The 11,255-nt window shown below is 50.4% G+C and overlaps 1 long non-coding RNA gene across 1 annotated transcript; it reads left to right on the top strand.

The window, feature by feature from the left end:
- The first annotated feature begins 4,146 nt into the window (after positions 1-4,146).
- On the top strand, positions 4,147-5,572 carry LOC123379304. Its single transcript, XR_006583602.1, has 2 exons — positions 4,147-4,352; positions 4,745-5,572. It is a non-coding gene; the product is annotated as an uncharacterized LOC123379304 (long non-coding RNA).
- The last annotated feature ends 5,683 nt before the right edge of the window (positions 5,573-11,255 follow it).

The raw sequence follows: 11,255 nt of genomic DNA, 5'->3' as shown, positions 1-11,255 counted from the left end.
GGGGGTGACCCCCCGGAGCAGGAGGGAGGGAAAGGAGCACGCTGCTGGGAAGAAGTGCAGGCCAGTTCCAGAGTGTGTTATGGAGCTTGGCCACAAACCGGTTGCTCAGTCGTGGGGGGCCGTCCTCTGAGAGGCTGTGCAAGGGACTGTTTCTCGGCACGGTCCTTCAGAAGAGAAAAGGAGAAGAATGTGTCCGCCGGCTCCGTCGCAGGTTCACTCCTAGCATGTTAATTGTCTGGACTTCCTGGCTGAGCTTGGGGGGACGCAGTGTCTCATTCCCCAATGTCCCGGGAAACCCCAGAGGCAAGAGGGGCACCTCCGGGACGAGAGGCTGCTGCGTTGTGCGTGGGTGAAACTGGTCCGAGTCCACACACGGGGGGCGGTCTCCGTAGTGGCTGGGACTGGTGGCCAGTGGCCCAAAGACAAGTGAGAGGGGCCCAAAGTAGCACACAGAGGCGTCTGATACGGAGGAACTTGAGAGGGCGGGCTGGGGTACAATTAGAGCATCCTCTGTCCTTCTCCAGACCAGCTCGGCTCCGCCTCTCACAGAAGCTGACCTCCGTTTGCACAAAGAGATAACCGGGGCTGGAGTAGTCATCGGGTTGAGGGAAGGTCCTCTGTCTCTAGTGAGGACCAAGTCCTTAGCCCGCCCCAAAAGAAAAGGCAGAGTGAGCTTCTCCCTGTGGGATCCAGAGGGGTCTTAAAATGCTGCTCGGCAAATGTGAAATTAAGCTGAAACAAGGCATCAACTCCCGAACGCTTTCTTGCCTGCAGTAGAGAAATTCTAAAACAGAGCACTTGGGTGTGGCGGGGGGAATCCAAAGAGAAACGGCTAGGTTCGAAATCTTGCCAAAGGATGTGGAGGGTTGGAAAGCAGATGGGCGGTAGATCCGGAAGGAACTGGGATCTGCCCAGGCCTGGCCCACCGCCGAAGGCAGGACGGGGGGGAGTTGTTCTCACCGTGCGTTTGCTCATCTCCCTGTATCATGCTCAGACCCCAGCCTTTCTCCAGGGTGGGAGCCAGGAGGTCATGTTGCTCAAGAAGCTGGGGGTCCCACCCCTTGGCCTCAAGGTCGGGTGAGGAGAGAGCGGCCCTTGGTGGCCGGTGGCGGGGTGCGGTCACCATCTGCCTGTGCGGGACGGTCAGGGCTTCTGTGGTCTGCTGGGAAGGTGGCCCAGGTCAAAGAGAGAGGTGACAAGAGTGGCACGGGGGAGTCATAACACGGTGAGACTTTGAGCCTTGATGGCGCAGGATGAGATTTGACATGAACCCAACACACAGCTCCCCCACGGTATCCTGGGCTTGCCCCTCACAACACGGCACAGTGTCCCATCACGTCCCGTTTGTTCTGTGCCACTAGATGTGAGCTCTGGGAGGGCCAGGCCCGTTTCTTGTTCACCCCTCCACGCCCAGGACCCGCCCCACTGCGGGCTCCCAGGTGAGCTCAGGGGCCTGTGTCTGTATCTCAGTCCAGGTACCGGGTGTGCCCCCCACCTCCCCGGAGTCTGGCTGTCAGGTCTGGGAGCTCCTGGAGGGCAGGGCCGGTGTCCTGCTCGTCTGTCCCCATTCCCTGGACAGGGCCCAGCACACAGTAGGACTCCAAACCATTCGTGGAATGAACGACTGACATCGCCTCCTCACTCACTTCCTTCTTGGTTCCACCTCAGTCTGTGGCCAGGGCCAGCTGGACGATGTGCAAAGAAACTTCTCTTAACTAGGAAAACTGTGACGCCCCCCTCCGTGCAGAGATAGGAGTGGGTTTCCTCACGGCTCCAGCCTCCCAAGGATGGGAGCACAGCCAGCGCGGAGCGTTTTCACCCCGGGGTGCGCTCGCCTCCCCCGAGGAGGGCTGGGCCACGTGGCTGCCCCACAAAACTGGTGGAAGACGGCCCTCCTAAGCCAGCGTCTAGTTCCCTGGGCTCCAAGCCGCCCGAGGGTGGCCGCTGAAGCCCTGGGACTCGGTACAAGTCACCAAAATACTGTTCTTTCCGCCTCGTGTTTGCCCCAGTTCTGGTAAATGCAAGTTTTATTACCAGCAGCAACAGCAGGCCACAGCACAAAGACAGGGTCGGAGAACATCCAGCTGGAAACTTTCCTGGTCTCGGAGGCACAGTCTCTGCTCAGCAAAGCCCGGCCGGGGGATCCTCGGTGACAGCGGTCTCCTGGGTAACAGCGGGCCAGAATGGGGAGCTCGGGCCCTGCTGGGGGGTCTCTGGAGCCAGCTCTGCTGCGGGGGGATTCACAAGCGGCAGAAACGACCTGGGTGGGCGCTGGGACCCCATCCACATCGCAGGCCTGGAAGGAGGGTGCACCTGGGTGGTCAGAGGCTAGGATGCCCCTCGATGCCTGAGAGAAGGGGGCACTCCTGAAACCCCGCACAAGTCCCCCAGCCTCCACGGCCCAGGCCCGCCCTGCCCCCGCTACAGACTGGACATTTCTGAACGCTCCGAGAATCAGGTTTCTCTATCTCTCGTGAATTGGGAAGAAGGGACTTCTGCTCCCCAGACTGGTTGGGGCCGCCCCCCTTCCCAAACTGCAAGGCCTGAGGATCCCCCGGGGTTGGGTCACCGCGTCCCCTGCTTCCCACAGAAAGCCCACAGCCTGGGGCCCTGCACCCTGGAACCCCGGGCCTGTGGCGGGGCCTGTGGCCTAACAAGCGTCTGCCTTCGCACAGCTGCCCAGGCAGAGGGGGAGGTAGGGGCTGGTGTCTTCTCTTCAAAGCCAGGTTTGACTACTTCTTTCTCTTCTCCCGCTTCACCCTTTCCCTACAGAGCTAATTTTACCACCAAGGGAAGACTCTGGAAGCCCCCAGGAGGTTAGCTATAGTTTTACAATAAATCACCCCCGGGTTGTGGGAACCAGTGGGGAGGGGCTTCGCGTCACCCCTTTCTGATCTGGGTTGGGCCCAGAACTGCTTTGACCAATAGAACATACCAGAAGTGGTGTGCCGGGGCCTCCAGCCCAGGCAGTTAGAAGGCCTGGCCGCTGCTGCTTCCTCCCTCTTGGAACCCAGCCCCAGCGACGTGGGGAACCCCAAGCAGTCAAGCGGAGAGGCCCATCTGGAAGAAAATTGAGGCTCCCGGCTGACCAGCCCGGCTGAACTCTGAACTGATGTGAGGCTCTCCTAGCGGTAGGTCTTCCTGCCTCCATAAAGACAACTCAGCTGATGACAGGGCAAAACCAAGCCGTCCCCACTGAACCCTGCCCAGACTGTAAAACCTTGAGCAAATGCTTGCTATTTTCAGCCACAGGTTTTGCAGCGTTTATTACGCAGCCAACAGATAACCAGAGCAATCACACGGCCAATAAATAGCGGCAGTGGTCTCCAAACCCAGGTCTGGGAGCCCGGGGTCCCCTCTCTTGCGGCCATCCCCCCGGGCTGCATTGCCACCACGGACACGCACGGCGGCATCCGGAGCTCTGACCATCCTCCCTGAAGTGAGGCTGTGCAGACTTCCTTTTGTGTCCCGGATGCAGCTTGGCGCCCTCCGTTCCCAGGAGCCTGGAGCACCAGAACTTTCCTCCTCACATGCTCCCTGAACTCCCAGCCCAGCCAGGGGGTGCAAAGAGCTGGCCTCAAGTTAGACCCATTGTTCTAGCACCTTCCTCAGCTAGAGAACCAGCTGCCTGGGATGCCCACAGGCGAGCCTGCAAGGCCTGAGCAGTAAGTAAACCCAATGAGGTTTTTTTCTCTCCTCTTCCCTCTCCCCCACCCGTCATCCGAGTGTAGATAAAGATCCCACAAGCTGAGAGAAAAAGAAGTCAGAGAGGTAAAGTGAGGTCATTGAGGGGGGTCTGGGTCCTCCTGCCTCCAATCACCTGAGGTTAGCTCCCAGGGAGACCCATCAGCACCCCTTGGGGCTCTGAGAAGAGGGAGGGATTGTGCCCACTGGGCACACACCCCGAAACAAAGGACTGGCAAAGGAGGAGGCTCCAAACCGGTCCTGCAATTGGCGCCCGCCCCCCACTCTGGCTTGCTAACTGGGCAGAACATTTATCTTTTTCTCTTTCTTTCTTTCTTTCTTTCTTTCTTTCTTTCTTTCTTTTTAATGTTTATTTGATTTTGAAAGGCCGGGAGAGAGAGCGTGAGCGGGGGAGGGGCAGAGAACGAGGAAGCCAAGCCGGAGGATCCAAAGCCAGCTCCTCCCTGACAGCAGAGAGCCCGTCGAGGGGCTTGAACTCACGAAAAGTGAGATCATGACCTGAACTGAAGCTGGATGCTTAGCCAACTGAGCCACCCAGGTGCCCCTGGGCAGAACATTTCTAAGGAGAGAATGATGAGAGTCCCACAAAGCCATGCCTCTGCCTTTTGCCTGGGGAGAAGGGCTTCCTAAGACTGCTGGAGAGCTTGGTATGTTGGGAGGGGAGGACCCTGAGGACACAGTGTGCGACAGGCTCTCGAAGCTTGGGTGACGGGCTGTGGCCGGAGCACAGAGCAAGGAGGGGTGGCTGTGCCAGGAAAGGCCCACCCTGTGGGAGCTGGTGGCATCAAAGGATGTGGGAATGTTCCAGCAGCGGGTCTGAATTAGCTCCAGCCCAAGGAGCCCTGAGCTGGCAGCACGTTCACGTGCATCGAGGTGCAGAGGTGAGGGTGGGGTGGAGGCCAGAGACTCCCACAGGTGCCCGATACAAGTGCTCGGGCCCCAAGCCCTCACCCGGGAGCCGCCTGGGAGGGAGAGGGGGCGCGGGAGCACCAGGCAGGGGAGAGGAGAAGCTGGCTAAGCTCTCCTTTGCTCGCTGCAGGCTTCCCACGGGTGCAGCTTTCAGATGGTGGAGGGGAGCAGCTCCGGCTTCGGATGAACTTCGGAATCTGGGCACTTTTTCCTAACTAGACACCGTAATTCCTGAAAGCGGATTTTTGTCGTGAACGTGACCCCAAGGCATTTTTCTTGTTTCGGACTGACCTCCAAAAACACCCCAGGTGCGGCGGTCGGGGGAGAACCAACTTCACTGAGCAGGTTTGGAAAGGAAGCGGGGAAGAAAGGACTCAGTTGTTTTCTGACAGTATCCCACAAGCCTCTCTTGCTCAGCAACCCTGGTGCACAAGCAGCAGGAAGAATTCTAGAATTCTAGCTCATTGAGCCAGATGGGGATTTATCGACAGGATGCTGGGTGGCTTAGAGAATCACTGGGCGGCTGGAGAGACTGCTTCAGTAATTGGGAGGTGACGCGGTGACCGCGGTTGAAGGTTGGCCGTGGAACCACGGAGAGGATGCCACCACCTCTGCCCACGGATGCTGGGTGATGTGCTGGCCACTGTCCCCCATCCCGCACATTTCTAGCAGTTATAAAAAGAGGCAGCGGCTGTCTCCATCAGCGCTCCGTTGGAGGGAAGACCTCAAATACAGGAACATGGTTCTGGCGCTGGGCCCTGGGGGAGGGGGGAACGGAATTGATAGTTACCAAAAGGGTGAGCCTTTAATCGATGGAGCTTGTAAGCGAAGTAATGGCTGAGTTTACCCTGCAAATGACCAAAATTACATTTTTCCACCACCAGGATAAACGGGGACTTGAAAACTAGATTGTTATACAAAACAGATTATTATGGGAAAATAAAAGTACCTTTCTGCACGCCTGAGTTTTCAGCTGTGGAATTCACACTCACCTCAGAGATAATGCAAGAAATGAGCAACATAAATCACTGAAAGTCCCAGGCCACACACTTGAACATGGTGGACGCCGGCTCAGCAGGTGCTGGAGGACCACGCTGGTCAGAGTCACAGAGCCCCCCCCCCGTGACCCCCCCCACCCCCTTATCACCTCACGGCTGTCCTTCTATTTCTTTTCAGTCCTCCTGCAGGAATGGCCCAGCCAGGACTTGTTAGCTTCCAGTGACAAGCTCTCTGTCTCACGGGTGGGAGGCTGGCACCCAGACCTTCATCCAGCTCATGTGGCACATGGAGAGGATGAGACGTCCGTGGTGGGCAGCAGCATCTGGGCATCACCAATGCTCTGGACCCACCGTCCTGGGAGAGCACTGGCCGTCCCTGGTGCCCCCAAGCCCTGGACTTCAAGCTTCCCTTCCAGCCCCCAAGACCCCTGGAGGAACCTGGTCCCAGGAGGGCCAGCAGCTCTATTGCACTAGGCTGTGTCCTCTGGCACTCAGGAGACTGCACTTCTCTTCCCTGCTGGATTTTTCCACACCCTGCCATTCTTCTTCACTGTTGTCCAAAGCTCAGATGGATCCCGGGAAGGCTGACTGGCCATTTTTTGGTCTCCTCTGAGCCCCACACTGCCAGGCCGCATGCAACCCTTCTTCTTCTTCTTCTTCTTCTTCTTCTTCTTCTTCTTCTTCTATGTTTATTTTTGACAGAGAGACAGACAGAAAGCGAGTTGGGAAGGGGCAGAGAGAGAAGGAGACACAGAATTGGAAGGAGGCTCCAGGCTCTGAGCTGTCAGCACGGAAACCAACGCGGGGCTCGAACTCACCAACTGTGAGATCATGACCTGAGCCAAAGTTGGGGGCCTAACCGTCTGAGCCATCCAGGGGCTCCAGAAACCGTGTTTTTAAAGCTGGAAAAGGCCTTCGGAATGACTTAGCACCAAGATGGTGTCAGCCTCACTAGGGGCCAGCAGAGGAGTCCAGACGCCCTGGGCCTCCAGATGCGGACCCCATGTCCACTCTGGGGACACTGCAACCACTACCGCAGGTATCTGCCCCATATACACTCTGCTTCCCCACAAGGGCACTCCCCACAGCTAGTGGTGCCCACAGCCCACCAGACATCCCTGGGGTGGGCAGGGACTCGTGCGCCATTTTCTCCCTAAGCATTTATTGAAGCTCTGAGGTCCCTGCTAAGTAAGACTTCAACACCAGTGGGTGGTAACTCCTTCAGGCAGAAGGCTGAGAAGGGTTTCCATGGAGACCGCCCAGGCTCTGGTTTCCATAGTAACACTTGCACGAGGTTACAGAGCTTCCTATATGTGTCAACTTAACATTTCCAACTACTCTAGTCTTCAGGCCAAACCTGGGCCTGATACAGAAATTGCTTTCTAGGAGGGAGGGGTGACAGACCTCAAGATCCAGAGGGGAGATGGGTGAAACTGTGTGCAGTTAGCTGACAGTGAGGGCATCTCCTCAACCAGCAGACCCTCCCCCATACCCGCTGCGAGGCATGTGCACACACACACACACACACACACACACACACGTTTGAATTATAAAAAGAATACATCTTTAGACAAGGAAGGATATAAAGTCCTACACTTCCCTGCCATCCCTGCTATCCAGAGGTAACTGGTGTTAGTTGGCTTTGAGTATCCTTCTAGAAATAGTATATGCACATCCATAGAGCCATCTTTTAGAAAATTCACTAATGGGATATATATTGTCTCTCTACCATCTGTTTTCTCCTAATTATAGATCTTGGAGAACTTTACACATCAGAACAAATAGATCTACCTCATCTATACTTTTTTAAAAAAGTAAGTCCCCAATCGAGGGACTTTTGTCTTTGGTTTCTTGCTATTACAGCAATAAATATCCTGTACACATATTTTTGTATACTTGTTTGAGTATATGGTAAATTCCTAGCAGTGAAATTTCTGGAATGTTAAAATTTGATTCTTGTCAAACCCATTTTACTGCCATTATTGATACAACAGGGCTTGTGCATACTTGAGAAAACTGGGTTTTATTGAAACAAAACAAAACCACAAAACCAATCTCCCTAACTCATTCTATGAGACCAGTGAACCATTAACACTAGAGCCTGACAAGGAGAGCATGAGAAAGAAAATTACAGGTCAGCTTTACTAATAAACATATATTTAAAATTCCTAAGTAAAATATTAACAGAATCCAATAGCGTAGACATATACACCACATTAACAAATTAAAAAAGGAAAAATATGTGATCATATTGGTTAAGTACAGAAAAAAAATCTGATAAAAGAATTCAACATATATCCCGCTTAAAAATTCTTTGTAAACAAAGAATTGAGAACAACTTCTCCAACTAACTTCAAAAGAGTATTCTCTCAATATCTATCACTAAAACTATACTCAAGGTGAATTCCCTTTAAAAATCAAGAACAAAACAAAAATTATGACTATCACCATGATACCAGAGCTCCTACTCTATGAGGTGGGATAAGGAAAAGAAATAAGTTTTAATTATTTGAATGGAAGAAACAAAATCTATTCATAATCAGTACAGTGGCCTATGTAGAGAACACAAAAGAATCCTCAGATAATGTCTTAGAATAAATAAGGAAGACAGCTTGGCAAGTTCACTGGATCAATACTCAAAAAGAAATTACATTTCTATACATTAGCAACAAAGAGGTATAATTACTATAACAACAAATAGAAGAGACTCAGGAATCAATCTGATGAGAGATTTGCAAGGCTTCTGAGATAAGTATAAGCCAATCTTTCAGTAGGAAGACAGTGAAGATCCAGAATAATTTTTTAAATGCCGTGTTCATGGCTCAGGACACTCGGTATCAGAGCAATCTCAATTCTCCTCAAGTGGATATGTAGACTCAATACAAGTCCATTAAAACCTCAACATTTCATAGAACCACATGAAACCAAAATGCATATGAAAACAGAGGACAGAGAATGGGCATGGCCCTGCTGCAGAAAAATCAAGGTAGGAGACATGCATTACCAGATATCTGGACTTTTTAAAAGTGTGGTTATGGTCCAAAGGATAGACCTACTAGGACAGAACAGAAAGTCCAGCAATAGACCTTACACAGATGGAAACTTGATCGTTGTAGGCACACACTGCAGCTCAGTGGGGAAAGAAAGAACCAAAACAGAAACAAAAACAGAACAATTGGTTATCCCTACCTCACACCATACCAAGGAATAACTTCCAGGGAATGTTTACATGTAATATACAAAATATTAAAAGCATTATAAAATAATCCTTAAGGATTAGAAGAAAATATAAGACAGTATCTCTTCAATGTTGGGATAGGAAGGATTTCTGAAACAAGAGGCAAAAAGTCATAATCATAAAGAAAAAGATGGATAGATTTAACTACATTAAAACCAGTCATTTCTGTTCATCAAAGAAACAACAAAGAAAGTGAGGAGACAAGTCATAAACTTGGGTAAGAGATTTCTCATACACTAATGACATTATACATAAAGATTATATAAAACATGTAAATATAAAAGAAATCCTACAAGTCTATAAGAAGAAAACAAAACATCCAATAGAAAAATAGGCCAAAGAACACAAACGGCCATTTTCTAGAAAAGGAAATTTGAGGATCCAATTCACATATGAAGCTCGTCTCACTTTCCTAGTAATCAGGGAAGGGAAAATGAAAACCATCATGAACTACCAATTTTCTCTCAATCCATTGGCAAAAAGAAAAAAAAAAAAAAAAAAGATCCCCAGGGTTGTTAATATTAAGTGTTGGCAAGGATGTGGAAGAAGGAAAACGCCTATGCAGCGCAGGTGGGAATGTAAATTGGTTCAATTCTGTACAAAACACAATATGGCAAAATCTTGTGAGTTGAATACTTGCACACTTGCGACCCAGTAATTCCACTTTCAGGTGTATATAACAGAGAGATCCTCGCGCAGCTACATCAGATGCCTTGTAAACGAAATGTTGGTAAGAGCATTGTTGTAATGGCAAAAAATTGGAAAGAACCCAAATACTCATTGTTCGAATAGGTAGGCAATTGCATCGCATATTCACATAATAGACTGATATACAGCAGTATAAGTGAATTAAATAATATTAGAGGCATTAACATGGATGAATCTTAGAAATAAAAGGTTTGGGAGGACACAAGTCAGAGAATAAGACATGTATTTCATTATTACTTTTATAATATTCAAATCCAAGGAAAACTACACTAGGAGTTCATAGGTATGTGGTAGAATTGTAAAGCAAAGCAGAGAATCTCAGGAGTTATTGATTCACCTGTTTTGGGTAATTACTATAAAGAGATTGGCTAATACATGGGAAACTGACACATTTTCATGGTGGTCTTTAGCTCTAAGAATGGATGTGTCTTTTTTTGTTTTAAGTTTATTTATTTCGAGAGAGAGAGAGAGAATCTCAAGCAGGCTCCATGCTGTCAGTACAGAGCCTGACACGGGGCTTGATCTTAAGAACTGTGAGATCTCAAGATCTCAAGAACTTGAGCCAAAACCAAGAGTCTTGCTTAACCGACTGAGCCACCCAGGCACCCCAGAGAATAGAGGTGCCTTTAATGTCCCTCACAGGATATGGAGGTGAGGGACGTGGAGGGTAGAAGCTGGGATGCTGTGGGGGTCCCCGAACATGGGAGCCAACATTCCCTGCGTCCCTGAGCATGAATGCTTCTCACATCTGGAGGTGGTCCACTTCCCCTCCACTTAAGTCAGGGCTGGTTTTGTAACTTGCTTTGACCACAATGCAATGAACTAATATGCTGGAACTTTGGATTCCACGCCTTATGAGGACTGAAGTCCCTGGCTCCCTCTCTCTGGGAGCTCAGTTGCCAAACTGTAAGAAAGGCCAGGCTATTGCTTGGAGGCCATGCTGAGCCAGGCCAGGATGGGAGTGGCACCTGGGATGCGGAGTCCAGCCAAGCTCTCAGCTGCATGCAAAGCAGGAGTGAGCAGCCAGTGAGAGCTGGTCAAACTCGGCCATCCCTCGGAACCAGGCCATGAAGTTCTGCGGTGGTTTGTTAGGCAGCAGCAAATGGAGAAGTGAATGCAAGAAAACCAGTGCTATTGGCATCTTTTGTTTCATTAGTTGGCTGGTGGGTTTCCAGAAACACATTGGTCATGATGCCTTATAACTTCCATACCAGTGATTTAAACTTTTTTGAATGTTTATTTTTGAGAGAGAGAGAGAGAGAGCACACAAGTGGGGTAGGGGCAGAGAGAGAGGGAGACACAGAATCAGAAGCAGGCTCCAGGCTCCAAGCTGTCAACACGGAGCCCGAGGCCTGGCTTGAACTCACGGAACTGCAAGATCATGACCTGAGCCAAAGTCGGACGCTTAACAAATTGAGCCATCCGGGTGCCCTTACACACTAGTGATTTATATACAGCATTTTGTATGTAGTGAATGCTTCGCAGTGTAACATATTTAACCAAAAAAAAAAGCTTAACCTGACGTGCAAAAATGCATCTTCCTAATTTTGATTTGTATTTTCTATGTACGTGCAATTAAACATCTTTTCGTGCTTAAGCAATGATCCATTTGTATTTCCCTTACTGTGAACTGCCTGTTCATATTCTTCGCCTATTTATCTATCGGGTTGTTCATTTTTCATGATTTATAAAAATGT

The sequence above is a fragment of the Felis catus genome, chromosome C1 (genome assembly GCF_018350175.1).
Source record: "Felis catus isolate Fca126 chromosome C1, F.catus_Fca126_mat1.0, whole genome shotgun sequence".
NCBI lineage: Eukaryota > Metazoa > Chordata > Mammalia > Carnivora > Felidae > Felis > Felis catus.
The sequence above is the reverse complement of the archived record's forward strand: the minus strand, read 5'-3'. Positions and strand labels throughout refer to the sequence as shown.